Source organism: Puma concolor, chromosome D4, assembly GCF_028749965.1.
Source record: "Puma concolor isolate L17-30 chromosome D4, mPumCon1.1.hap2, whole genome shotgun sequence".
Classification (NCBI taxonomy): domain Eukaryota; kingdom Metazoa; phylum Chordata; class Mammalia; order Carnivora; family Felidae; genus Puma; species Puma concolor.
In genome coordinates this window covers 42,351,333-42,377,469 of record NC_141679.1, presented here as the reverse complement: position 1 = coordinate 42,377,469, position 26,137 = coordinate 42,351,333, and the positions used below count along the sequence as shown (strand labels likewise).

At 38.7% G+C, this 26,137-nt stretch overlaps 1 protein-coding gene across 1 annotated transcript in view; it reads right to left on the bottom strand.

Moving 5' to 3' along the window:
- Positions 1-214: 214 nt before the first annotated feature.
- Positions 215-26,137, bottom strand: part of LOC147574826 (uncharacterized) — a 29,962-nt gene continuing 4,039 nt past the window's right edge. The window contains exons 2-3 of the mRNA XM_086684683.1: positions 25,710-25,786; positions 215-301 (exon numbers count right to left, since the gene is read on the bottom strand). The gene's annotated coding sequence lies outside the window, so the exon portion shown is untranslated. The remainder of the gene's footprint in view (positions 302-25,709; positions 25,787-26,137) is intronic.

The window sequence follows — 26,137 nt, the reverse complement described above, 5'->3', positions numbered from 1 at the left end:
TTTGGAAGAAAATGCATTGCTTTCACCTATATAACACTGCTTAGTACAGAGACTTTGTAAATAGCTGATACTCAAAAAATGTTTGATGTGAATTTTCATGAACTGAATTTCTGAACTTTTCAATGTTAATTGGAATGAGACAATTCACTGTTGTTGGTTCTTTGGATCTATTCAGAAAACTTTTTCTTCAAAAGCATTTAATATAAAGTACTTACTTTTTCTTTTTTTTGTTTCCATATTCATCTCCTTCTTTCCTCCCTACCTTCCTCCTTTCCTTCTTACTTCCAACAGTAATTGGCATCTGGAAATTAAATAACACAAAGAAAAGTAAGAAAATATGGATCAAAATTTAGAATTTAATATTTCTGACAAAGCTATAAAGCATATTCTAGATTAAGACAAAGACTTGTCTGATATATTTATCTTAACAAAAAAGATACTTAAAATATCCCCCCCGCAAAAATCCTATGTAGTAAGACTTTAAATTAATTCCAAGTTTTTCTTTTTTTTTTTTTTTTTAATTTTTTTTTAACGTTTATTTATTTTTGAGACAGAGAGAGACAGAGCATGAATAGGGGAGGGTCAGAGAGAGGGAGACACAGATTCTGAAACAGGCTCCAGGCTCTGAGCTGTCAGCACAGAGCCTGATGCGGGGCTCGAACTCACGGGCTATGAGATCATGACCTGAGCCGAAGTTGGCCACTTAACTGACTGAGCCACCCAGGCACCCCCCAAGTTTTTCTTTAAACTATAGAGGCCTTCTCCATACCAATGACTTTTTCATCAGGAAATAAATCATTCAAAATAGGACAGTGGCTTAACCTTAAACTACATTTTAGAAAACAGATTGGGAAAAAGGTAGTTCTGGTTTTTTTTGTTTTTTTTTTTCTTTTTAAAATTTTTCAACATTTATTTATTTTTGGGACAGAGAGAGACAGAGCATGAACGGGGGAGGGGCAGAGAGAGAGGGAGACACAGAATCGGAAACAGGCTCCAGGCTCTGAGCCATCAGCCCAGAGCCTGACGCGGGGCTCGAACTCACAGACCGCGAGATCGTGACCTGGCTGAAGTCGGACGCTTAACCGACTGCGCCACCCAGGCGCCCCAAAGGTAGTTCTGTTTTAACCCCCATCCCATCTCCACTGCCCCAGTGCTTAGCACTAAAAAGACAAGTTGCTCAACCATTCTAACCTGCCTCCAAGATTAAAAGGGAATTATTCAGTCATTTGTTCACAAATATTTACTGAACACTTACTGCATGCCAGACGGTCTAAGTGTTAAATTTAATAAAAGGGGGAAAAAAAGCATTTCAACCCCAAATGAGTATAACGTGTTCTATTTATGAAGGAAGCTGGCTTAATTTATGGCAGTGGGGAAATAGGGTTGCCAGATAAAAATGCAAGATACCTAGTGAAATCTGAATTCTGGATAAACAACGAATACATTTTTGTGTAATACATGTTCATGTGGTACCTGGGATGTACTTCGACTAAAAATTGTTTATTGTTTAACTGGAATTCAGATTTCACTGGGTATCCTGTATTTTCATTTGCTAAATCTGGCGACCTTAGAGGGAGAGGACGAGCTACGCTGCTGCCTTGTCTCTGCAGAAGCTAGCTGGTGCTGGGAGAATGAAATCCAGGACAGACCTTCAGTGAAGCACGTAGCACGTGGATGGTGAGGCTTAAAGCATGCATAAATACACAGCGAGGGCAGAGAACTGAGTGAGATGTAGGAGCTGATTATTTTGCATAATAAAATTATATGTTATTATGGGGCTGATACTGCGTAAGAAAAGGGAAAAGAATTGGGGTAAGGTAGTAGGAAGCTGGAGCCCAGGCAATAAAGCCTAGTTTTGGTTGTTCACACTTCTATGATAACTGTTCTTCATCTTCCCAAATCTATGGCAGAGTGTGCTGCAAATACACATTTATGTGTATGTAAACAGAGGAATAGGAATGTTTTAATTTTTGAGAGAGAGAGAAAGAAAGTGAGCACACTCCTTTATTGAGAGAGAGAGAGGCAGAGGCAGAGGGAGAGAGAATATTAAGTGGCCTCCATGAGTGCAGCACGGGCGTAGAATCTGACATGCACTCGATCTCATGACCTGAGCTGAAATCAAGTCAGACACTTAACCGACTGAGCCACCTAGGTGCCCAGGAATGTTTTAAACAGTAATGCTCACTTCAGTCTTCAGGGCTTTCGTTCTTTGAGGTTCCAGCCATATAGCTTTACTGCAGAAATAAATGAAGTAAACTGGGCCAATGCTTTTTGGTTCAGTTATACTTTGTTCTTGGTACCCAGCTGCAGCTACAGGATCCTTGGTCTTCTGGAGCTGGCAGGGAATCTGCGTCAGCTGTTGCCTGGGGTCCTAGGGCCAACCTAGATATTTGTAATAAGTACCCAGAAGAAAGTTACCCTTCATTTCCTAGAAGCCAATAAAGTTCTTCCGTTTAAACTTTGTGTCTGTGGATCTCACTCCAGGGGCATGTAGAAATCATTTTCTGCTGACTGCTCCCAAAGGTTGAAGCCAGCAGCCAGTGTTTTCATGCATTATCAGAGGATAGATTCCTAAAGAACCCTCACAAAAAGTTGGCCATATCTGCCTGGCATTTTTTGCTCAGGGCCCATAGTCACTAGGAAGGCTCACACTCTCCCAGCCTGCCATTCTGAAGCCTTGCTTTTACTGTGTCCCTTTCACTTTGGAATCTTCCCCCTAAGAACTGGAATCTAAAATATATTGGCTTAATCACGGTGCGACCGTTCAGCTTCTCTCTCAGACTTCTGCTCCCTTTTTGTCCCACACTCCAGCAATCTCCTTCCCTTGAGGCTCATGGCTCCCTCCCTCAGCCTTAGCTGCCAGGATATCTTGTCACCATTGAGGATTGTCCTCTCACTTGTCTCCTGGGACCTGAACACAGACCATCTAATTCCATATTTCTTTTCTGTCTTAGAACTAAGAATGGTATGCCTTAGATAAGGTGTGAGAATTGCTACCTTGCACTTTCACGAGAGAGTGGGTAGAAGAAAAAGACCATACATGATTCATGCTCACTGCTATGGCAGACAGACTCAGTGATAAACTCCATGGCTGCAGACAATCAAAATATATACCTTGCTCACATAACAGAATGGGTTGAAAGCTGGCTTTTTCTCTACATGGTAACCCTGGGACAAGGGTCCTTCCATACTGTGGCTCTACTATCTAATAGGGCTTCAGATTTATGTGCATTGAGTCTCTGATGCATTGACGGGAAAAGAAAGGATGGAGAACACAACACAACTCACACCCACGTCTTAAACATCTTGGGTGGAATCACGCTTTCATCTAGATGCAAGGAGCTGGGAAATTTATGTGGTCCCTAATCTGGCAGCCACTATCCAGGGACAACTCTGTCATGGAAGTAGACGTTGCGCTTCTCTGCCACAGATGGTAATCTTTAATTGCCCCACACTAAAAGCTTCCACACTAAGAAAAAATGAATATGTAACATTGTTAAGACAGCTTTCATCAAACAGACCAAATAAATAGTGAATAAAAAATTTATGTGCAGAAGGAATGGAAAACAAAGTGGTTTAAGCATCCTTTGAGTATTTTACCTATAGTATCCTCTTCCTCTTACATATAACGGTATACATAACTGTATGTATCTTATTTGTCAATCTCCTATAGTTAAACATAGATAATTGAGATATAACAGCGTGTAACTGGTTTCTTAACTGCCTGTAGCTAAACACACCTACTTGAATAAAGTAGACCTAAGGGATATCAGGGCTTTCTCATTTTTTGTTATTGCATACAGAGTAAAAAAAGCACAAAGGTATAAAGGTCTGAGAATTCTTGCTAAGCAGATTCATTCAACATACAGTAAGTGTCTACTATTCTCTCAGTCATTATCCTGGGCATAAAAACATCAGAACAATAAGCAGGGTCCCTACTCTCAATAATGGATAATGGAGTAAAAGGGAATGTCAAAGTGGTTCCACTCTTGAAATTACACAATGCTGAGTTTATCCTTTCAGAAGAGAGGACTAGATGTCAGAATCTGCTATAACTGGTGGGGGAAAAATACCTTCACAAATGCACAAATGTTGTATAGATTAACTGTGTTGCTGGGGGGAGATGTGTGTAGAATCTGTCTTATTATCAGGGCTGGTCATATTATTACAGGGCATATAGCTGCCTACATGATATACTTTAAGAAGGTATGTATTATGTATGGTCCATTTTTTTAAAGTAGGCTTCATACCCAGTGCAGAGCCAAACACAGAGCTTGAACTCATGACCCTGATATCCAGGCCTGAACTGAGATCACAAGTCAAATGTTTAACCAACTGAGCCACCCAGGCACCCCAAATAGTGGGGGATTTTTAGAAGAAATGAGGATGAACTTAGAATGTTTTGGTATGTGTGGTTCTTGATGGCAAATCATTTTCCATTACTTCCTTGACCTGGAAGGCCACAACTTACTGATAAGTTAATATCTGGAGCCAATATTGCACGTTATCACTCTTAGCAATGAAGCAAATGGATCAGAGGACCAAAAGTTGAAAGGGAATCAGGGAGGCTTTGTTGGGCTGGCCATGTAAGTAGGAGTCAACCTAGAGTAATCCCAAATCAGGAGTGAGGAAAAATTACTACTTCTAAGGGTTAATGCTATTGTAAACCTCTGCTACTCATGACAATGCACCCTTTTCCCCCCTGGCTTGTCAGGGGAAAAAAATCTAAAATTTTTTTAGATTGTGAATATTTCTTCAGAATTCGGAAGTTGAGTTATTGATTTGAACAGGTTTTTTTTTTTTTTTTTTTACACCATTAGGGATGGAAAATTGGCACAAGGTCCACTGAGAATGGCAATGTGCAGGCCTTATCCCAGACTGCCAAGCACATAAAGTACTTTTTCAGACTCCCAAACCTACCACATCTTTTGGTTTTCCCTGTTTGAACTCAGCTCTTATCAGGAGCCTTGTCATGAAGATCCACTAGATGGAAATAATACCTTCAACCTGCCATTTCCCTTTGTTGACCTCTTTTATTGCATTTACTGTATTTTATGGTGTTATTATTTGTGTGCTCCTTATTTCTCTTACTTGATGGGAAACTGTAGGCAGTCAAATGTGGTGGCTAAGAACATACTAGAGTCAGGCAGATCTGGAAGAGCCCCACCCAGGCCACTTAATTAAGTGTTTGATCTCAAAGCAATAGACAACTTCTTTAGGCCTTGATTTCTTCCTCTGAAAATGGATATTGAATAGTAAGTGAAATACCAATAGTGTGATACTTGGAATATAGCACTCAATGAGTGTTAGCTACTTTTCTTAGAGCCTTTTCCTTTGTTAGTTAATTTAATAACTTCGGTTTCAGGAAGCCAGTGTTCTTAAAGCCATTTCCCTGAGGAGAGCCCAGTACTTTAGAGGTTATATCAACTTTCTCAAGGTTACACAGCTGGTTGGTAGGAGAATCTAAATTTGAACTCCAATAGTGTCTGGGCCACCTCTCTTTCCAGGACAGCAAGGAGCCTCTATTTACTCACATCAATAATTGTCTTATTTAAAAAAATATATATAATGTTTATTTATTTTTGATAGAGGGAGACAGAGCATGAGTGGGGGAGGGGCAGAGAGAGAGAGGGAGACACAGAATCCAAAGTAGGCTCCAGGTTTTGAGCTGTCCGCATAGAGCCTGACACAAGGCTTGAACTCATGAACCATGAGATCATCACCTGAGCCGAAGTCGGACACTTAACTGACTGAGCCACCCAGGAGCCCCAATAGCTGATTTATACTCTGAGGTTTTAATGACAATTTGTGTGTGTGTGTGTGTGTTTTTTCCCCGTGAAATAAATAGGCTCCAGTAGGGATGGACCTTGACTCAAGTATCCCTGTGATCATCTCAGAAAGAGAATTTAGTAGGCATTCAGTGCTTTATAACTTGAAAATTAAGAACAGATACTATTTTTAATTCTGAGCACTGATTTATTAATGTAAGAAAATGTTTAAATTTCTCTCATTCCAAAATATTTCACTCATGCCATGGTGCTAGAATTCCTAAATGCTGTAAAGTATAAGAAGAATATAATTTAATTACATTTTCTGACAAAATACATTATAGCCTCTGAACTTTATTTCTCTGTAGCTTAAGAGTCAAAGACAGAGAACACCTAATTTAATTCTGTGGATATTTCCCCAAAAGGGGTTCAGATGATGGTGATGACACCAAATCCTGCTAAAAATCTTTCCGGTTTAGTTATTCTTGCACTAAAAAAGAAAGGCAGACAATTGAGATTTTAAAACACTTAAACAGCATTCTAATGCAAAACTGAGTTTTAATTTTTAAATAGACTACTTTGCAAAAAATATATAAAGCTCATTTTTATCATTCCTCTTTATTCCTCTACAAATTCTATCACAATCATAAAATGGTAAGTTACAGATTTTTTAAAGAAAGTATTTCAAGGGGCGCCTGGGTGGCGCAGTCGGTTGAGCGTCCGACTTCAGCCAGGTCACGATCTCGCGGTCCATGAGTTCGAGCCCCGCGTCGGGCTCTGGGCTGATGGCTCAGAGCCTGGAGCCTGTTTCCGATTCTGTGTCTCCCTCTCTCTCTGCCCCTCCCCCGTTCATGCTCTGTCTCTCTCTGTCCCAAAAATAAATAAATGTTGAAAAAAAAAATTAAAAAAAAAAAAGAAAGTATTTCACCAAAAGAGAATTAAAATAACAATTACTTTTAATTGTTTTCTGCTCACCGACCATACTTCCCAAATTAACTTATACCATTACAGAAAATATTTTAGTTCTGAAATACTGAAATAGTCTTTATTCCACATAATATTTCAAAACTTCTCTCAGTTGATCTCAGGTATTCATTTCAATGGAGCTTTTCTTTGGTCACTCAATAATTCAACCAACATTTATTGAGTGCCAATTACATGCTAGGCACCGTGCTCAGAGCTGAGGGACACAAGGCTGAAAAGATACATTCCCTACACTCAACAATCTCTCAGCAGACATTTAATGAAGAATTTTATTTTCCTGTTACAGTAAAATAAGCAGATACAAATTCCTCTAAGCATCATTAAGTACCCTCTATTTTAAATGTCTCTCTTGACGTAAGACTCCACTATTTAATGCACTCAATGCACTGTTGAAGATTTTTAACCCTGAATCTGATGTTTTATTAGTTTCATCTCAAGCTACATTTGCTGACACCAATGAAGAGTTTTTGTCATTTATTCATATGATAAATATTTGACTGTCACCATGTATAAGGCAACACCATGTTCATTTCTCTGCAGGCTAAAAGCCACCAGTAAGTGGATACAAAAACTTAATGGAAAAGGTAGGAGCCTGAGCTGGAACTTTGGGTAAATAAAAAGGAAAACATATTTTCTAGTTACTGGCAATTGCATGAGGGTTAATGAGCACGATACTGGATTTAACTGGATGAGTATTTCGTCTTCTCAAGGGATTTGCCAGCCACCATGCCCGGTATATATTAAGAAATGGGTTTTAAAAATTTTTTTTAAGTTTATTATTTTGACAGAGAGAGAGAGAGAGAGAGAGAGAGAGAGAGAAAACGAACGAGTGGGGGAGGGGCAGAGAGAGGGAGACACAGAATGTGAGCTGTCAGCACAGAGCCTGAAACGGGGCTCAAACCCATGGACCATGAGATCTGTGAGAGCTGAAATCAGATGCTTCTGCTGAGCCACCCAGGTGCCCCACGAAATAGGGTTTTTAATCTAGAATCCTTTCCTGCTTCCTAATCCTGAAACTGCATTTAAATGACTAAGTGGACCCTACTTCCACTTTTTCAAAGATTCTAGTCAGCTTCAGTCAGTTAGGTCCTAGCTTCTTGTCCTGGTTCTTCTCCAGAGTCAGGAATGTGCACCAACTTATTAACAGGGGCTGGAGTGAGGTTGATAAGAATGACTTATGTTCAATATTATACAATTCTATGATATTTTCTAACACAGAGTGTATTCGTTCTTTTAAAAAAGTTAAAAATTCAAAGACTACAGAACCATATTCTCTGGAGTCAAAGGTAGCTTTCAGCTCCCCAAACGGCCTCCCACATATTAAGACTCAAAAATGTAAGACATGTAAAAGGAGCTGGGGAGAGGGAGAGCTTTTCTAATCAGATCCCTCTATACTCCCACTTCCGGCTTTTCTTTGCTAAGTGGCTCTATCTCTCCACATTTATTCAGCCAAGTGTGTGCTGCCACTCTTCCCTATGGAGAGGAAGGAGAGGCACTGTATAGGTAGAACTTCTTTAAGTTTAAGTTAGTACATTTAAAAATAGAAATATGCCTGAAGGTTAATATGTGTGTTGTGGGGTGGTGATGGGAAATACGTTGTGAGGTAAAGGGGAGTAGTTAAAAACTGATTTTGGAAACCTAGCTCTGGGAGGTTCAGTTACTGGCCATTGTCACACTTGACACATAGAAGCACCAGAACCAGAACTCAGGCATTTTCCTGCAGGTCTGAGGTCTTCCCACAGCTGCCTTAGAGGGGTTTCATGGTTCAGGTCTTTCCAGTCTTGGACCTTAAAGTCAGTTGTAAGCGGTGATTGATCACCGGTTTTCTGGGGACAAATTTTATCTATCAGATGAACACTTCTGTGAGTCCTGAGCAAACTGGTACCCTTCAAGTAACTAGTTTACTCATAATGAATTCAGTTTCTTAACATTCTCTGTTCTTTACATGCCATGACACCATCCTGGAAATTAAGTGTTTTTTTTTAGGATGGCTGAAGCTGAACCTCGGCGACAGAGGAAAACTACCTGGGAGAGTTGACCCTCTTTCTGCACCTTCAGTTGTGCTCTTTTAGGTCCTTTGACTAGGACCATCTTGAGTATATAATCTGAATGTGGACCGCTCCATTTTAGTCTCTGTTCCAGTGTCAAGTCCCTGGATGCCACAGGCCTGTCCAAAATCTTGAGATTTTGAGGATTAAAAAAAATAGCAATGCATCTTAAGGCCTCCCGGAATAAATTTATGTATAGATAGTTTGCAGTTCAGATCGATGTGTTTTTAGAACTTGATAATAGTGCAGCCTCTGTTGGTTAAGCACATCAGTGTTCCATTATTGGAATAAAACTTGGTGGCATGCCAAATGTCTTCTGATTTGATTATCAGAATGATAGCCAACTTGAAAAAGTAACCTAGCATCTGTGAAATTCCTTATCACTGAGATAACTGATTTTATATTGACATTTTCTAGTTTCTTCATTTGCTTTTGCTTTTCTTCCTGAGCAGCATATTTATTGTTGTTATTTTGGATCACTTTTTGTGATGTTGGTATTAAGTGAGACAGCTATGTAAACAAGTTGCAAGGGATTATTAGTTTATCAGTGGAAGGATGTCTGGTCCATTGCCAAGATTCATTGATCTGTTTATTATGACTCTACTCAGTACAATTTTAGTGGCAATTTAAAAAAATGGTCTTAGGGTTTCATTTACAGAAGTCCACTGGTTCATTTATTAACCCACATTTGAGGGCTAACTTGCTGTATAATCTTACTAGCATTATTATGACAGTTGTTGTAACACACCGCAGCCAGGGAGCAATATCCCAATTATACGTTCTATTGTTTCACTTGTGATATGAGAGCAATACAAATTGTTGATGATAATTATGTTGATTTTCACCAGTTTGCAAATTAGTAAATTAGTACATTTAGAAATATAAATATACCCGAAGGCTAATATGTGTGTTGGGGCTAGTTAACAAGTATTTATTGAGTGCCTATGGTCTGTGTGGTGGACTGTAACAGTCACAGTATAGGGATACCAGCAATGGTGTAAAACAAACAAGGAACCTGCCTAGCACAGGGTACAGTTTCTGCCAGATAAAAATGAAAGTATCTTACTAATTGACGTAGTCTTTCCCGGTAACAACCAACCCTAAACTTAATGGCATAAAACGATTTATTATTGCCCACAATTCTGTGGGCTGGCTGGGCTTTCTTTGGCTGTTGTTACCTGAGCTTAGTCGTGCTAGAGAAGCATCCTGCTGAAGGGTCAGCTAGGTTGGAAGGAATAGCCTCGTTCACATGAATGGCAGTTAGTGCTGGCTGTGGGCTGGGTACCTTGTTTCTCTTCCAGGTCGCCTCTCATTGTCCAGTAGGCTAAACCAGCCTCCTTATGTGTTCTCAGGGTGATGGTCCAAGAGTGTGAAAGAGGAAACTGCAAGGCTTCTGCAGATATAGCTTCAGAATTACATACCATCATTTCTGCTATGCTCTATTGATCAAAGTAAGACACAAGTCCAGCATGGATTTACAGGAGTGGAGAAACAGACTTGATGAAAGGAAAGGCAAAGACACATTATAAAGGTGTGCATAAACCAGGATGGGTGGGATCCAGACCATATGTTGCAGTTTACCACACCTGCCTTGTATAAATGAAGCTTTTACAAGGGTTATCTTTGCATTTCAAAACTTCTATTCTTTTGTTATGGATGATTATATAAACACCCGGCTCTTGGGGAACCTGGGTGGCTCAGTCTGTGAAGCATCTGACTTTTGATTTTAGCTCAGCTCATGATTCCTTGGTTCGTGACTTTGAGCCCCACATCAGGCTCTGCATTGCCTCTGCATTGGGATTCTCTCTTCTTCCCTCTCTGCTCCTCCTCCACTCACATGCATTCTCTTGCTCTCTCTCAAAATAAATAAATAAACTTAAAAAAAAAAACACAAAAAAACCCAAAAAACAAAAACCTAAAAACCCAGCTCTTCTCATACCTGAAGTCTGTGTAAGTTCCTTTTCTTATGTTCAATTTAAGTTCAAGTGCTAAAGAACTTGTATACATGCTTTTTGTTTTTTGGGTTTTTTTGACAGCAAGAGTATGTGGGCAAGCTAGTGCAGGGGAGGGACAGAGGAAAAGGGAGAGAAAATCTTAAGGCTCCACACCCAGCACAGGACTCAATCTCACAACCATGAGATCACGACATGAGCTAAAATTTAGAGTTGGATGCTTAACCCACTGAGCCACCCAGACACTCCCATGATTTTCTCTTCAAAGCTTCTGGTCTAATGTTCTGAAAACAGTTGGTCTCTATTTGACTTAATATTCAGTTTTAAAATAGTGTACTGTAATGTATTTTTCAAAAAACTGCTAGAAGGGGGGGCCTAGCTGGCTCAGTTGGAAAAACTTGCAACTCTTGATCTCGGGGTGGTAAGTTCGAGCCCCACGTTGGGTGTAGATATTACTTAAATAAACAAACTTAAAAAAATTGCTAGAGGAAAATAATCATAGAACTCTGGACACAAAGAGGAACTAATTAACATTCTGTTTCCCAATATTTAAGTCCAGTTATCTTCAGTTGCTTTTAAAATTTTAAGCATGGGCAGTGGGGGGTGCTTGGGTGGCTCAGTTGCTTAAGCGTCTGACTCTTGAGTTGGGCTCAGGTCATGATCTTACAGTCGTGAGTTCAAGCCCCACATCAGCTCTGCACTGACAGCGTGGAGCCTGCTTGGGATTCTGTCTCCGCCTCTCTCTGCCCTTCCCCTGCTTGCTCTCTCTCTCTCTCTCTCTCTCTCTCTCAAAATAAATAAAAATAAACTCAAAAAAACTTTTTTAAGCTGGAAGACATTTTCCTCTTTAAACTTTTAAAGAATCTTCTCATGAAAACAATGGGTTCTAAAGTAGTAGTATAGTACTCTAGAAAATAAGGTGTTAAGTGTACAGCAATTTAGATGTGTTCCATATTTAGAATAAATGTACTCATATTATTTTTGGTTATTGCACATTGCTTCTATATTAGAACACCAGATTTGATTGACAGATCCTCAGGAAATAAGTCTTTGCACAATGAAGTTGACCATGCAATTTATTTATAATTTAAATCATTTTCAGAATAGGTTATTCATTCAATGATTCCTAACTCAAAAGATGCAAAGTAATGTATCTAGTTGAAATGCTCTGTCTCACTCTTTTCTCCCTCACTAGCAATTGGTGCCATTAATTTCCTGTGCATTCTTCTGGAATATGTTATCCATACACATGCAAATATAAAGAGATTCCCTTTTTCTTCTATAGGCAGCATACTATATATGATGTTCTTCACCTTGCTTTTTCTCATTATATCTTATTCCATTTCAGTATTTCATTCTTTTTTAGAGCTACATAATATTCAACAGCATAGCTATACCATACTTATTCAATCAGTACCCTACTGAATGAACACTTACGCTGTTTCCTACCTTTTGCCATTCCAAACAAAGTTACAATGAATTACTAGGTCACTTTCCTCAAGTGGAAGTATATTTAGGATTTCCTAGAAGTTTGAAAAATATGTACATCTATATTTGTGATGAATATTGTTAAGTTGCCTTCTGTAGCAGCTAAATCAATTTATATTTCTATCAAGTGTGTGCATGAGGGGGTGTCTGGCTGGCTCGTTTGAAAGAGCATGTGACTCTTGGCTATTATTGACTTTAGTAATTATTATTACAACTTTCTTTTCTACTATGCCTTAAAGTCAACAAAATAATATATTCTGAGTTATATATATTCTGAACAATAGTTCAATATGTTCTGAATATATTCTGAACAACAGTGGGTTAGGTTTTACTATGCTAATTTTGCTGGTGATGATCTGGAAAATCAAGTGTTTGTCCTATATAACTTGCCTAGAGTTGTGTAGCAAATAGGGATCAAAATCTGGTCTGGAAGTCAGGTTTTCTAGTAGCTCAATGAAGCAGTTGTAAATTTTGCTAGATGCTAACTTGTCCATTTACCCAGACGTATGGCACTAAAATAGCTTCATATTTTGTAATTATTAAGCACTAGGAAAATAATATAGACTATGAAAGAGAGCAGAGCCAATCCTAGGCAAGATGGAAATTCTAAAGTTTCCTTGAATTTATACCTATTCTTCTCTGGAAAAATCTGGAGTACGAAAGGTTTTACTTCTTTTAAAACCTTTACTTCAAGTATCACTTCTTGATACTGTCTCTGAAAGTGTAGGGTTTAAAAGGCATTGTTCACCATCTCCCCCTCTAACACACACTCCATGGTCTCCATAGAGAAAAGGAACCTGTATTAAACAAGTTAGTGTCTGGCAAAAATACCACAGACTGGGTGGTTTAAATTACAGACATTTATTTCTCAAAGTTCTGAAGGCTGAAGTCTAAGATCAAGGTGCTGGCCAATTCAATTATTGGTGAAAGCTCTCTTCTTAGCTTGCAGATGGCTGCCTTTTCTCTGTCTCTTCACAAGGTAGAGAGAGAACATCTCTTCTTTCTTCCTCTTCACATAAAGTCACTAATCCCAGCAGGAGAGCCCCACCCTCCTGATGTCATCTAGCTCTAATTACCTCCCATGCAGTCCAACTACAAATACCATCATATTGGAGGTTAAGCCTTCAGTATGAATTTTAGGACACAATTTAGTCCATAGCAAAGTCTGTGATGAAATGATGAGGCTCCAGCCTCCCAGTCTCAGCTCTGGAATTGGTGACAATTAGCAATCCATACCTGTCCCAGACTTGAACAGGAACTAAACCCACATCATCTCCATATTGGTATCCCCAGTTGCTTTCTTGCCTTCTTTTATTCTGTATATTCACAAATATCTATTGAGCACCTACGTGGGCCTTGCATTGTTTTACAAGTGCCAGGAATAGCACTGAACAAAACCAAAGATCTACATTGATAATGTTTACATTCTCCTAGGGATAGATAGACAAATAACAAACATTTAATGTTGAAAAGTAATGAAGCTAAGAGGAAGAAGAACAGAGGAGTTCTATGAAGAACAGAGTTCTATGTTTTTCAGCACTTCTGAAATTACCTGAAATAGTATTTAAGAAAAAGAATACTAGCTAATATTGAACTCTTTCTATGTGCTATATACTGTGCCAAACAGTTTCCTTGGGTTTATTCATTAATCTTTACAAAGCCTAACTCTATGAAATAGTCATTATTATTGTCTCCATTTTTCAGATGAGGAAACTATAGCACAGAGAAGTTACATCATCTGTTTTAGAGCACACCATTTGACCACACCATTAGTAAATGATCAAGTCAGGTTTTCAGGTAACATGTGTACTTAATCAGAGTGCCCAATGCCCATTTGTATGAACTTAGGGTAAAGTCTATTCCATTGTTAAACTGAGATATAATTTACATGTCATAAAATTCACTCTTTTAAGGTGTACTGTTTTATAGTTTTTAGTATATTCACAGGTTGTGAAGCCAATGCCAATATCTGGTCTTGGAATATTTTCATCACACCAAAAAGAAATAATGCTCTTTAGTACTTAATCACCATTTCCTCTTCCCCCAGCTCCTGGGAACCACTTCTACTTTCTGTCTTTACGGATTTAGCTATCCAGGATATATCATGTAAATGGAATCATACAATATATAGTTTTTTGTGTCTTGTTTCTTTCACTTAGCATAATGTTTTTAAGACTTATGCATTTTGTAGCATGTGTTACTACTATATTCCTTCATATGGCTGAATAATATTTTATTCAATGGACATTAAATTTTTTATTTATCTATTCATCAGTTGATAGACATTTAGGTTGTTTCCACTTTCTGGCTATTATGAACGATGCTGCTATGAACATTCCTGTACACGTTTTTGTGTGGACATAAGTTTTCAATTCTCTTGGGTATAACATGTCTAGGAATGGACTCTATGTTTAACTTTTTGAAGAACTACCAAACTGTTTTCCAGAGTGACTACACAATTTTACATTTTCACCAGGAATGTTTGAGAGTTCTGAGTTTTCTACATCTATTATTATCTGTCTTTTGATTATCACCAGTCTAGGGGATGTGAAGTAGTATCTTAATGTAATTTTAAAATGCAATAAACACATAATATAAAATGTACCATCTTAACCATTTTTAAGTGTACTGTTCGGTGGCATTAAGTACATTCAGACTGTCATGGGACCATCACCACCATCCATCTATAGAACCTCTTTCATGTTGCAAAACTTAAACTCTGTACCTCTTAAACAGGAACCCTGCATTCTCCTTTCCCCGCAGTCCATTGCAACCACCATTGTCCTCTTCGTTACTATGAGTTTGACTACTCTATGTACCTCATATCAGTGGAATCTTACAGCATTTGTCCTTTTGTGACTGGCTTATTTCACTTAGCATAATGTCTTCAAGGTTCACCGATGTTGTAGCATGGGTTCAATGTGGCTTTTATTTACATTTCCCTGATGACTCATAATGTTCACGTATTTATTGGTCATTTGTACATTTCCTTTGAAGAAATGTCTATTCACATCCTTTGTCTATAACATAATGACTAATCCTAGACTAAAACCTACTTTAGGAATTGTGTACAACATATTTCTAGGTACTTCCTTTACTTTTTTCCTCTAGAATTCATACAATGAGGTGTATCATAATAACTGAAACTCCTGACCAATCCTGATGTGCTTGCTGGCCTAATAAAGAAAACTGTTGGGTACCTGGGTGGCTCAGTAGATTAAGCCTCTGACTCTTGATTTAGGCTCAGGTCATGATCCCATGGTCATGGGATCAGCCCACATTGGGCTCTATGCTGTGTGTAGAGCCTGCTTAAGATTCTCTCTCTTCCTCTCTATCAGCCCCTGTAGACTGCTCACGCATGTGCTCACACACATGCTCTCTCAAAAAAAAACAAAACAACCCAAAGAAAAATGTTAATTATGTTTATTAGAAATATAAATAATTTTAGAATTCATATGTATTTTAATCAGTCTGATGTTTAAAAATTGGTAATGGATATAGATTCTAATTAATCTTTCATTCCTATTTTCCTCATTTCAGTCCATCTTAGAGTGTTGCCTAAATAATTATCAACAGTATAAATGTGATCATGTCATTCCCTAGCTCAAAAGCTTCCATAGCTCCTCATTACCAACCAAAATAAATACAATCTTCTCCATAATCAGACCTTTTATTTTTTTGACTGAAGAAACTGGTAAGAAACTACATTTAATATTATATAAAGAATTAGAACACAAACATATATAAGCAAACACACAAACAACAGAAACAAATCTTTCACAAAAAATTCCTATCCTTATAGCATACAAATGTATTCTGATATTTTGGAATTTTTTTGAAAGTATGAAATGAGATTCACTAAACTGATTTTCAAGATTAAGTTTGGAAAACATCATTCTACAACATGGCCAATCATGGCAAGGTTCTTCAGAGTACAGTAAAACTTACTCCAGTGATTTTCAAACCTAGTTATACATTAAAATCACTTGGAGGGGCGCCTGGGTGGCTCAGTTGGTTAAGCAGCCGACTTCGGCTCAGGTCATGATCTCGCAGTCTGTGAGTTCGAGCCCCGCGTCGGGCTCTGTGCTGACAGCTCGGAGCCTGGAGCCTGTTTCGGATTCTGTGTCTCCCTCTCTCTGACCCTCCCCCGTTCATGCTCTGTCTCTCTCTGTCTCAAAAATAAATAAACGTTAAAAAAAATAAAAAAATAAAAAAAAATAAAATAAAATCACTTGGAGAACTGGTGGGGGCGGGGGGTTGGGGGGCAGCAAGCTAATCTAGATCTCCACTCTTAAAAATTCTCATTCATAAGGTCTGGGAAGGAGCCCAGAAATCTGTGTTTTTATTAAACCTTCCCAGTTAATTCAATAGTTGTTAATTCAGGGCCAGGTTTAAGATCCACTGTTCTTACCATATACTACTTGCCCTTCCCCCATCTCAAACAAATATTTCTTGCTTCTTACACACTCTTTGTTTGCACATTCATTTTCCTCCACCTGAAATTTGTGCCCTCTGCCTATTGGAATCTTTCCAGTTCTATTTCATATACCATTTCCTAGTTATTTCTCCAACCAGAAAGGTCTCCCTAGACTTCCTATGAGTCTTTATTAGGGCTTTGTTGATGGCACTTTTCTTGCCCCACCTCACTGTGCTTATCTTCCTACTATGTTGTAAGCAACTACATTATAATTACCCCTCAGTGGGAGTACAATGGCCTACACAAAGTCAGGATTTGATAAACTGACTTGAACTGGAATGGAACTGAAACCTTTCATTGTGGTAGAATATGCCACTTAATACAGAGTTTAAGCTACTTAATAAAGAGTTTAAACAATTTCAAACTCTGCTACATTTTAATGTGATATTATGGGCATAAATAGGTGAATGTTTAGTCTTTCTGCAAGTGATATTCATGCAAGCTAGCCTTTGGTTAGCTTTTCCTCAACCTTCTATTTATCACCGTCCTCCATAGGAAGACACATTGACCAGATCTAAATGTCCATATCCAAAACAGAGTAAAACTCTCCCCATCTTATTTGGTGTTAGGTTTCCCTAAGAGCTTCCAGTCTCTGTGCCTGGAGGTTTCCAGGTCAGGTCTCTGAGCTTTAAGCAAATGAAATACCCTAAGCATTTTGTTCACAACAGATTTGGCTGTGTGTGTTTAGAGCACCATTACAGTATTATGTTTTCCATTTTGCATGGGTATAAATTAAAGTACAGAGAAGATTTGATTAGCTTGAGATCCCAGAGTGACTGGCAATGATGGGAATAAAGGCTTGCTCCCCAGATTCCTGGCCCAGTTCACTCCGTACCAAACCACAGGTATGCCGCCTTTTTGCTGATGAGGCCACACAATGTTCCTTGGAGGGGATACCCACTAGCTCTAGGAGGATGAAGGCACATAAGGAGGCTTTGAGAGAGCCATTTGGAGAGTCAGACTAAGGGCCAATGGTCCCGGAAGTTTGAGTGAGCATTTCTGAATGCGGTTTAGAAAACATGTGGTGAGAAAATACTTAATGGGGCTTGGGGATATTTATTTTAAATGTCAAGTTGGGGCACCTGGGTGGCTCAGTCGGTTAAATGTCCGACTTTGGCTCAGGTCATGATCTTGCAGTCCGTAAGTTCGAGCCCTGTGTCGGGCTCTGTGCTGACAGCTCAGAGCCTGGAGCCTGCTTTGGATTCTGTGTACCCCCCTCTTTCTGCCCCTCCCTCACTTGTGCTCTGTTTCACTCTGTCTCTCAAAAATAAATAAATGTTAAAAAAATTTTAAATGTCAAGCCACTTTGCATTTATTAGTAATATCTAGTCTTGCATGTCCATCTTTTACTCTGAGTGTAATGCAAATGAAATAATAAGCCAATATAATGTTTTTAAAAGTATGCCATCATTTGAATCCTTAGGAAACTCTGGGAATTTAAAATAACACCAATGACAAAGCAAAGGTGACAGGGATCCACTTGTGGAACTTGGTATCAGCATTTGCCAGGATTTGAAAATCCGGCCTCTAGATAAACTGTTAGAAGGAAAGTCACTGAGGATTCCCACCATGTACCCAAGGTCCTATGCCCCCTGCCTTACCTTGCCCCAATCCAACAGTGGATTCTCTGGCTGGTGAACCTCATCTCATCTAGAACTACAAACAACTTTGGATCTTTCCTTATTCACAGTAATGGTTTTGACTGAATACTTGAGTTCTCTCTGCCTAGCCTCTCCTACTTAAAGCCTATTTTCCCTTCCCACTATTTCCTTTCCCTGAGGACACACCAACCACAGGAACCTTCTTTAAATTCCTTTCTCACCCTTTTCCCTGCCTCAGGGCCTGTGCCTAGGAGGAACTTCCCACTGATCTTTACAAGGTTTATCATTGTTCTGATCTTAGCTGGAATATCACCTGGTCAGAGAATACCACCTGACTATCCAAGGTAAACCATACAATCACAGTTATCCACAACCAACAACCCATTCCTAGTCTTTCTGGATCACAGCACCTATTTGTCATTAAAGCATGTGTCACCATTTGAACTCTCATCTGTTAACTTTTTCATTGTATCTCTGCCACTAGATAGTAAGCTCAGGGAGACTACCAGCCTTTTCTAATTCTGGTCAGGGCTTCATCCTCAGCACCTAGAGCAGTGCCTGGCATCTAGTAAGTGCTAAATATGTATATGTTGAGTAAATGAAATACCCATCAATGATGTCATGGGGGAAATGCCTCTACCCTATGGACTGCTCTAAGAAATTGCCTAATAATGATCTTTGGAATGACTTCAGCAAGTGCATTACGCGATATCCCCCAAATGTCACCTGGCTGTACAGTAAAAGTAAATATTAGCCAGGCTTCACGGTTCACCCAGGAAGATGAACTCAGAGTTTGTGTAAGCAGTGCGGTCAGCTTCCTATTGGACAATCTTTTACACACAGGTAGTAAAGTATGGAGGGCAGGTATACGAGGCTTCGAGGAGTAGCTGTACCCTTATATGCTGTGCCTGCTGCAGGCAGCAGAAGAGCTCTGATGAAAAGCAGAGGAAATTACAGTTGTCGGGTCTTGTGGTCACAAGGGCATGTGTTGCATATGCAAGGTCATCATGGGATAATTCAGGGTGTAGCTTGCACACATTCTGCTGCTGAAAGAGAGATTTTTTTTTCCTACCACATCCGACACATGGTTTGCCAGAGGAAGGGCACGAGATCAGCAGCACTGATGAGCTGGCTTGGTATGTTTACGCCACAACTCTACTAAACCAATGACTCCCTTCTGACTCCTCCAAGAGAGCCAAAGGAATTTATTCATTACCAAGTGTGAATAGCAATCACTCAAAGCCACCAGATTGCTTTTGCCTGTTATACCAGAAGGCACCTCTCAAAAAAAAAAAAAAATCTTAAATAATAACATCGTCAATACCTACTGCACTAAAATCTTCGGGTGAGAAGAATGTTAACCACTTTTAAGCTACAGATACATACAAGTTTTATTTCTCCATTATAAATCTAGAAATAAAAGAGAACCATAATATAAAGCTACATTTGGAAAAGCACACGGTACTCTTAACTATGTGTAAAGTGGATGTAAGGCCATACAAATCCTCAGTCCTGTTTACAGGCTGGCATGCACATTAATCTATGTAAATAAGTGATTGGGACTTCCCCAAAGTTGTTGGTGATGTTAAGAGTCAGAGAGTATGAGACCATATGGTCATTTAATACATATGTCCATTAGTGGACAAAGCAATGACATGGGAATTGGTAGCTTTGCTATAATTCTGAGTTTTCTACTTTCGTAGAAAGGCCCTGTGGCCCTCACAAAGTTATTTCATCTTTCTGGGCTTTAATTTCTTTATCTGTAAAATGTGAATGATAACTACCTTACAGGGCTATTGATAAAATAAAGTGAGATGATCAGGGTAAAGTGCTTTGTAGATATTCAGTAAGTGTTACTTCCTATTTTCTGGTCCCCAGGAGATGCAGTAGCTCAGGTGAAGGTAAATAGGGCCATCCCTAGGTAAACTATGCTTTAAGCTCAACCTTCGGCCTTTTTACACCTGGCCTAAAGCCCTACAGCATTTCAACCTCTTCAACTTTATCAAAATGGCCATCAGTCTCATACTTGTTGACTTGATGGATTTCTCTGTAAATTACTCCCTGTGAGTTTTGTTTGGCTACAAAACCAAACTCAGAAGGTGTTTAACTTTGGTTGGTAATTTGGGTAGAGATTTAGTACATGGAATGAGACCCTTGCATTCTTTTAGGCTAGACAAGTTGAGTCATAGTTTTATATAACTGAATAGTATTAGCCCAGCAAAATAATAAACACTTTTGCTTACATAAGTCAAATTAGAAGATAAATAGCTTATGACATTTTAGTCATAAGTGTAGGATAAGAACGAGGGCCTTAAAATTTAATCAGGCACATTTTTAAAGCATTCTCAGGGTAAGCGCTAAACAATTATATATGAATGGAGGAAGAAGTATGTGGTACATAAATGAGATACATATTTTCTTAGTAGGAAAAAGGTGACTTGGCTATACAAGCACAGAGAACACAGGAGATGAGCAAAGATACATAGGGGAGGGGGTTCTATTTGACAAATTACACGGCAATTATCCACATAACTCAGAAGCAATGAGGCTTTAACAAAGAGTCTCCCTACTTTAGCAGCTGACACACTACATGAGTAAAGCAACAAGTGAATACATCAAAACACTATGCAATCATAATAAAGCAAAAGGAGGTGCCTGGATGGCTCAATCAGTTAAGCGTCTGACTTCAGCTCAGGTCATGATCTCACAGCTCATGAGTTCAAGCCCCGTGTCAGGCTCTATGCTGACAGCTCAGAGCCTGAAGCCACCTTCAGATTCTGTGTCTCCCTCTCTCTGCTCCTCACCAGCTCACACTCTGTCTCTCTCTCTCTCTCCTTCAGAAATAAATAAACATTTGGGGTGCCTGGATGGCTCAGTCAGTTGAGCGTCCAACTTTGGCTCAGGTCATGATCTCACAGCTCGTGAGTTCGAGCCCAGCATTGGGCTGTTTCTGATTCTGTGTCTCCCTTTCTCTGCCCCTAACCCACTTGCATTCTGTCTCTGTCTCTCTCAAAAAAAAAAAAAAAAAAAAAGGTAAATAAACATTGAAAACAATAATAAACATTTAAAAAAATTAAAATAAAGCAAACAGAAAGTGGCCTGGCCCTAATGTCCAGATGATCAGACACAACTGGAGTCAAAACTTAATCATTAGCACATGTAACATTAGAACTGTGATAAGAGGACTTTAATTCCTATAGAAATATGCTCTTTATCTGAAACTATTTCAGTCTAAGATGTTTTCATAAATTATCTCATAAACACTTTTCTTTGTTTATGTGCTTGTCACTCTACCAAGGATGGTGCGGGGTTGAAAAATGTGTAATCAATAGGGTTTCTGCCCTCAAAGAGCTTACTTTCTCATTGAGAAGATAGACACATGCAAAACAACCATAAATACACAACAGCATGCAATTAGGTGATGAATCAATACTCCATTTATAGTATAAATGCTATAAAAGTTCAGAAGAGTAAGAAGGCCAGAAAAATAAAGGAGGATTCCGTGAAGGATGTGGCATTTGATCAAATTCTTGAAAGATGGGTAGTATTTAAGGATTAGAAGATAAACCTGAGATGCAATCTTCACTTTAACACTTACATGTTGTGTGTCCTTAGGCAAGATATTTAAAGCTGCAAAGCCTCTTTCTCATCCATACAGTAGGAAGGATAATGTCTAACTCTACAGTGTGTTGGGAAGATTCCATAAATATGTAAAGAAAATGATAAAGAACCTAACACATGGTAGATACTTAGTAAATTTTAACTATAATCAAAAATGACCTTAATGTAGTTGTGCCTCTTTTTCTGAATGATTTCAAATGAACTTTGGTGGAAACAAATTGGCACAGATGTGAGTACGTAAAGAGGAAGGTATGCATCCAGTTAGAAAGAACATGTAGAGATGATCACACATGTTTGAGGTGATCCCTATTTGATGAGAACAGCAGGTTCAAATAGGAAAAAGCACAGTGTAGATGTGGTAAGTCATTCTTTCATTGAAAACAAATTTATTGATCAACTACTAGGTACCAGGCATTGTACTAAGTATGAGAGTTGAATAAAGGTGAGCTTTAAAAAGCAAATGTTACAATTTGACTTGACATAGTAGAAAACCGGGTGAAATGGAAGTTATTTATTTTAGCCATCTATTATGCAAAGGAGGTACATGTAATAAAAATAGAATTGAGGGGCGCCTGGGTGGGTCAGTTGGTTAAGCCTCCAACTCTCAATTTTTGGCTCAGGTCATGATCTCATGGTTCGTGAGACTGAGCACCATGCACTTTGGACTCCATGCTAACAGCCTGGAGCCTGCTTGGGATTCTCTCTCTCTCCCTCTCTCTCTCTGCCCCTCCCCGGCTCTCTAACTCTCTCTCAAAATAAATAAATAAATTTAAAGAAATTAGACTTTAAAAAACTAAAATCTGACAGCAAATAGACTAGAATGAGAGTGGAGGGTGGACATAAGGAGTATAAGTAAAAAGCTGTTGCATTTGTTAACTTGAAAGAATGGTGGTCATATGAATGATGCAGGAATGGACAAACATGAGGAGTAAACAAAAGAACTTCTATGTGATTTAGTAAATGACTTGATTTGGGACACGAAGGTAGGAAAAAATGATTCAAAGATGAATATAAGGTTTGCCCTTGAGTGAACGAAAGAATGACACAGAAAAAGGAGGGGTTGTTGATGGTTTCGGTGTCAGGTTAAGTTTGAGGTGAAGATAAATTATTTGTTGAGCATTTACCTTACAAGATCCATGTAGTCAATATAAGCAAAGGCAGGAGAACTGGGGGAAAATGATTATAAAGACCATGTTGCAGTTGGGATGGTTCAGACACCAAAGATGACCACAATAAAGACAGGAGAAGGGCTGGGAGGTTTGACCTTTTGCGCAAAGGAACGAGTGAGGAGGAGTGAGTGTGTGAAGCAGTGGGAAGAGGCTAGGATGAAGGAGAATGTGAAAGAAACCACAAGAGGGGAGAGTTCTGGAAAGCAGTTGACCAATAACACTAAATGCATCTAAGAGTCCAAGAGAATGAAGTTTGGGATAAATACTTGTGGGGTATTTATCCTCAAAATGATTGATGGATAACTATAAAATAATGTAGAATTAAAATTTTTTTAATGTTTACTTATTTTCGAGAGAGAAAGAGAGAGAGAGAGAGAGAGAGAGAGAGAGAGTGTGTGTGTGTGTGTGTGTGTGTGTGTGTGTGTGTGTGTGAGCAGGGGAGGGGCAGAGAGAGGGAGACACAGAACTGAAGCAGGCTCCAGGCTTTGAGCTGTCAGCACAGAGCCAAAGCAGGGCTCAAACCCAAGAACTGTGAGACCATGACCCGAGCCAAAGCTGGACACTCAACTGACTGAGCCAGCCAGGTACCCCAAAATAATGCAAAATTTAAGAGGTATTCTAAGGCAGAACAATTTTAAAATATATGACAAATATAGATCTTGTGTTTTTAAATTCCTGACAGATACTAATCTTTGGATTCAGGAATAAGAACTGAAGTTCCTGAGATTTCCCCAAATCATAAGTTATTCAGCATTTATGTAACACTTCACTTACATATACTATTAAATAATAATAGTGACCATAATCATAAATAGTGAATCCTTTTTCTGTTATATGGTTATAATTTTTCTGTAAAAAATAATAATAAATGCATGGCTTATTAGTATTATGAATATATTTCTAAGAAGGTTATCTATTTAAATAACATGTAATATTAGTTCTACCTGATAAGGACATTTAATAATGGAAAACACTAAAAAAAAATCAAAAAACAAAAACATCAACATAAATCCCAAGCAAAAGACATTAAAAATTGCAAGAACAACAATTACCATCGATAAAATGAAATTTTAAAACTTAGAATATATTAATTGCCTTACCTGATAGTCTTTACCTGTGTTTCACGATTAAGCTTATAATCATAGAAAAATTTCTTTCATTTTGTGCTCACATTGGTCAAATTGTTAATCGTGAGTCTGAAAGCATCTTCAAGTTGAGCATTAGCATATGTAGTTCCACATAAACTAATTTTTTAAGGGTGAAAATATTTTGTCTCCCCTAATTTTGTTTTTTTTTTTAATTGTTTAACGTTTTATTTATTTTTGAGACAGGGAGAGACAGAACATGAACAGGGGAGGGTCAGAGAGAGGGAGACACAGAATCTGAAACAGGCTCCAGGCTCTGAGCGGTCAGCACAGAGCCCGATGCGGGGCTCGAACTCACGGACCGAGAGATCATGACGTGAGCTGAAGTCAGCCGCTTAACCAACTGAGCCACCCAGGCGCCCCCTAATTTTGGTTTTGACATTGAAACTGGGTTGCTCTTTTTTAAGTTCAGATCCCCCACCTCCAATAATATTTGTATTTCCTTCTCTTTGCATTTCTTAGGGGTTAATAAATTTACAAAGAGCTGCAGTCCACTGTGAATATATTGGGCAGTATTTGAAAAATGTAACATTCCAAATCTCCTATCAAGATTAATAGCACTGCACAAAATCACATGTTGAAAATTTAAATTTAAGGACTTATTTGGTTTCTAAAACATGACTATTTCTTGGAACAAAACTCATAAGATCTGTATAGAATATCCTATACAAATAAACTTACATTTACTTAATTTGTAAGAATGATGAGTCATTAGCAGCAGACAGGGCCATGGACACATACTTTTAACGTAGCCACAACTACAAATTTACTGATTAGACAGTAACCATTTCTTGAAGGGTCACCAGTAACTTTCAACTTGTATGTTAGCATTTCCTGCTTTTGCATTCATTTGAACTAGTTATGTCTCTGTAATGATGGTTGAGTTTTTTTTTTTTTTTTTTTTTTTTTTTAAATTTTTTTTTCAACGTTTATTTATTTTTGGGACAGAGAGAGACAGAGCATGAACGGGGGAGGGGCATAGAGAGAGGGAGACACAGAATCGGAAACAGGCTCCAGGCTCTGAGCCATCAGCCCAGAGCCTGATGCGGGGCTCGAACTCACAGACCGCGAGATCGTGACCTGGCTGAAGTCGGACGCTTAACCGACTGCGCCACCCAGGCGCCCCAGATGGTTGAGTTTTAATTCTTACAGGAAAATTATAATACTTTCCCCATTTTACTGATTTCTTGACATATTTTTTTCAGAATTTGGAAAAAAAATATATAAATTTGATAGAAAATGACAGCAAGGAATTCCTGCATGAAAATATGACTCAGACATGTATTTTTATTTCGGAAGCTTTAAGCTGAAAGTAATAGAAAAGCAATGTTAAAGTGGCCTAAATGATGAAGGGATTCATTATAACATGTATCAAGACGTCCTAAACTACCTGGTGTTGGTTAATTTAACAAATCAAAAACAACATCAAGAGCTCACGTGCTTTCCACCTTCCTACCTTGTCATCCCTGGTGTGTGCACTCCCTCCTGGTCACAAGACAGATGCAGCTGTTTCAGGTGCCAAGGTCTCACATCCTAACATTCAAAGCAGAATGGGGACAATTTATTTCTTTCCAGTCTTTTTGTTTTAGTGAATAAAACATCTTATCTCCAAGCCCTCAAAGACTTCCCCTCATCCTTCATTAGCCAGAACTAAGTAACATGCCCATCCTTAAACCCATCACAACAGAAAAAACAGGGGAAGCATAATCAGTTTAGTACCATCTAGTTTAACTTGAGACATGGAAAAAGGGGAAAATAGCTATTGTGCAGGCCAGTGATTCTCCAACTGTTTGGTCTCATGACCTTTTTTTTTTTTTTTTTAAAGTTTTTCATTTATGAGGAGAGACAGAGAGAGTGGGGGATGGGCAGGGAGAGAGGGAGAGA